Here is a 4,224-nt window from a genome sequence, read left to right as displayed (position 1 = left end):
TGTGTGTGTGTGTGTGTGCATGAAAAGATCACCCGGAACCCGGAAATCAGACACGACCGGGAACTCATCCGGACCCTGTGGATGCTGATCATTCATTGAACGGGTCGCTCCAACTGTTCAACGGTGAGAGCAAAACATTCAGTTCAATGAAAAAAAAGTATTTTAACCACAGTCTGTCGATGTATTTTATATTTAACTACCTATGTTTTTTGTTTTATTCAACGCCTGTGCGTATGAAAACAGACAATCAGTCAGAGGTCGAAGGAGTAGGGCACCCGCTTGTTGATTCTTTAACTCACCAGACGCCTCAGCTGATAGGGGGTGGGAAAAAACATTTTGGAGTGATAGTTTACGTTTCACTGCTGTATTTATTTATTTATTTTTTCACATGAAAACAGATACAAAGACAACGAGCACGCCACACCTTCTACCTGTCGCTTCAACACCAACACCAACGTTTGGTAAGATACGAATCTCAATTTTTTTCAACACATCTCTACCGGTCAGTATCAGTTGAATGGTTGTATGTTCGCTATTGTGTGTGTGTGTGTGTGTGTGTGTGTGTGTGCGCGTACGTGCGTACGTGCGTGCGTGCGTGCGTGTGTGTGTGTGTGCGTGTGTGTGTGTTTTATCTGTAATGCGGTTTGTCTATGTTCCGGCTATGTGCTTTTAGACGGTGTCATTTTACTATTGAAGGTGTTTGAGTGACTGTTGCTGCTAAGCGTCATTGTGATTTTACTACTATGCTTTAACGACGACGGACACTAGAGGTCGCGATTACTATTTCACACTGTGCCTTAACGACGGCGACCACTAGAGGTCGGGATTACTATTTCACACTATGCTTTAACGACGGCGGCCACTAGAGGTCGTGATTTTACTAACTGTAATGTGCTTTAACGACGGCGGCCGCTAGAGGTCGTGATTTTACTAACTGTAATGTGCTTTAACGACGTCGGCCGCTAGAGGTCGTGATTTTACTAACTGTAATGTGCTTTAACGACGGCGGCCACTAGAGGTCGTGATTTTACTAACTGTAATGTGCTTTAACGACGGCGGCCACTAGAGGTCGTGATTTTACTAACTGTAATGTGCTTTAATGACGGCGGCCACTAGAGGACGTGTTTTTACTAACTGTAATGTGCTTTAACGACGGCGGCCACTAGAGGTTGTGATTTTACTAACTGTAATGTGGTTTAACGACGGCGTCCACTAGAGGTCGTGATTTTACTAACTGTAATGTGGTTTAACGACGGCGGCCGCTAGAGGTCGTGATTTTACTAATTGTAATGTGGTTTAACGACGGCGTCCACTAGAGGTCGTGATTTTACTAACTGTAATGTGGTTTAACGACGGCGGCCACTAGAGGTCGTGATTTTACTAATTGTAATGTGCTTTAACGACGGCGGCCACTAGAGGTCGTGGTTTTACTAACTGTAATGTGGTTTAACGACAGCGTCCACTAGAGGTCGTGATTTTACTAATTGTAATGTGCTTTAACGACGGCGTCCACTAGAGGTCGTGATTTTACTAACTGTAATGTGGTTAAACGACGGCGTCCACTAGAGGTCGTGATTTTACTAACTGTAATGTGCTTTAACGACGGCGGCCGCTAGAGGTCGTGATTTTACTAATTGTAATGTGGTTTAACGACGGCGTCCACTAGAGGTCGTGATTTTACTAATTGTAATGTGCTTTAACGACGGCGGCCACTAGAGGTCGTGGTTTTACTAACTGTAATGTGGTTTAACGACGGCGGCCACTAGAGGTCGTGATTTTACTAATTGTAATGTGCTTTAACGACGGCGGCCACTAGAGGTCGTGGTTTTACTAACTGTAATGTGGTTTAACGACGGCGTCCACTAGAGGTCGTGATTTTACTAATTGTAATGTGCTTTAACGACGGCGGCCACTAGAGGTCGTGATTTTACTAACTGTAATGTGGTTAAACGACGGCGTCCACTAGAGGTCGTGATTTTACTAATTGTAATGTGCTTTAATGACAGTATACACTAGTGATTTACTATTTATTTTTACGTTTTAAATGTTGATCCTTAGTAGATCCCTACATTTACACTCTGTTTATATTAATATCATATTAACTGCTATCCGAGGTCTTGCTTCTAGATTGTATTTACATTTGTATTGTTGTCGGTATTCTGTTTCAGCTCTCCCCTCTGGGTTTTGGCCTTTGTGGGAGACATCGACGCCGGTTTCCTCAGTACCTCTGGATCTACTATCCGGACCGTTCCCTGCTGAAGACTCGACGTCGGCATCTGGGCTATCCGCACCTCCACAGCCACCGTCGCCGACACCATCAGCACAGCCAGCAACCACAGACAAGCCGCAGACATCGCCCCGGATACCAAAACAAAAAGAAAGAAATACTTGTGTGTGTGTGTGTGTGTGTGCATGAAAAGATCACCCGGAACCCGGAAATCAGACACGACCGGGAACTCATCCGGACCCTGTGGATGCTGATCATTCATTGAACAGGTCGCTCCAACTGTTCAACGGTGAGAGCAAAACATTCAGTTCAATAAACAAAAAGTATTTTAACCACAGTCTGTCGATGTATTTTATATTTAACTACCTATGTTTTTTGTTTTATTCAACGCCTGTGCGTATGAAAACAGACGATCAGTCAGAGGTCGAAGGAGTAGGGCACCCGCTCGTTGATTCTTTAACTCACCAGACGCCTCAGCTGATAGGAGGTGGGAAAAAAACATTTTGGAGTGATAGTTTACGTTTCACTGCTGTATTTATTTATTTATTTTTTCACATGAAAACAGATACAAAGACAACGAGCACGCCACACCTTCTACCTGTCGCTTCAACACCAACACCAACACCAACGTTTGGTAAGATACGAATCTCAATTTTTTTCAACACATCTCGACCGTTCAGTATCAGTTGAATGGTTGTATGTTCGCTATTGTGTGTGTGTGTGTGTGTGTGTGCGAGTACGTGCGTGCGTGCGTGCGTGTGTGTGTGTGTGCGTGTGTGTGTGTTTTATCTGTAATGCGGTTTGTCTATGTTCCGGCTATGTGCTTTTAGACGGTGTCATTTTACCATTGAAGGTGTTTGAGTAACTGTTGCTGCTAAGCGTCATTGTGATTTTACTACTATGCTTTAACGACGACGGACACTAGAGGTCGCGATTACTATTTCACACTGTGCCTTAACGACGGCGACCACTAGAGGTCGGGATTACTATTTTACACTATGCTTTAACGACGGCGGCCACAAGAGGTCGTGATTTTACTAATTGTAATGTGGTTTAACGACGGCGGCCGCTAGAGGTCGTGATTTTACTAATTGTAATGTGCTTTAACGACGGCGGCCACTAGAGGTCGTGATTTTACTAACTGCAATGTGCTTTAACGACGGCGGCCGCTAGAGGTCGTGATTTTACTAATTGTAATGTGCTTTAACGACGGCGGCCACTAGAGGACGCGATTTTACTAACTGTTATGTGCTTTAACGACGAAGGCCACTAGAGGTCGTGATTTTACTAACTGTAATGTGCTTTAACGACGGCGGCCACTAGAGGTCGTGATTTTACTAATTGTAATGTGGTTTAACGACGGCGTCCACTAGAGGTCGTGATTTTACTAACTGTAATGTGGTTTAACGACGGCGGCCGCTAGAGGTCGTGATTTTACTAATTGTAATGTGCTTTAACGACGGCGGCCACTAGAGGTCGTGATTTTACTAACTGTAATGTGCTTTAACGGCGGCGGCCACTAGAGGTCGTGATTTTACTAATTGTAATGTGGTTTAACGACGGCGTCCACTAGAGGTCGTGATTTTACTAACTGTAATGTGGTTTAACGACGGCGGCCGCTAGAGGTCGTGATTTTACTAACTGTAATGTGGTTTAACGACGTCGTCCACTAGAGGTCGTGATTTTACTTATTGTAAAGTGGTTTGATGAGAGTATACACTAGTGATTTACTATTTGTTTTTACGCTTTAAATGTTGATCCTTAGTTGATCCCTACATTTACACTCTGTTTATATTAATATCATATTAACTGCTATCCGAGGTCTTGCTTCTAGATTGTATTTACATTTGTATTGTTGTCGGTATTCTGTTTCAGCTCTCCCCTCTGGGTCTTGGCCTTTGTGGGACACATCGACGCCGGTTTCCTCAGTACCTCTGGATCTACTATCCGGACCGTTCCCTGCTGAAGACTCGACGTCGGCATCTGGGCTATCCGCA

At 44.2% G+C, this 4,224-nt stretch overlaps 1 long non-coding RNA gene across 1 annotated transcript; it reads left to right on the top strand.

Annotated features, from left to right (window-relative positions):
• Nucleotides 1-415: 415 nt before the first annotated feature.
• Nucleotides 416-2,711, top strand: LOC128754693 (uncharacterized). Its single transcript, XR_008413952.1, has 3 exons — nt 416-461; nt 2,169-2,516; nt 2,637-2,711. It is a non-coding gene; the product is annotated as an uncharacterized LOC128754693 (long non-coding RNA).
• Nucleotides 2,712-4,224: the final 1,513 nt, after the last annotated feature.

Source organism: Synchiropus splendidus, chromosome 2, assembly GCF_027744825.2.
Source record: "Synchiropus splendidus isolate RoL2022-P1 chromosome 2, RoL_Sspl_1.0, whole genome shotgun sequence".
Classification (NCBI taxonomy): Eukaryota; Metazoa; Chordata; class Actinopteri; order Syngnathiformes; family Callionymidae; genus Synchiropus; species Synchiropus splendidus.
This window is presented reverse-complemented; position numbering and strand designations above follow the sequence as displayed.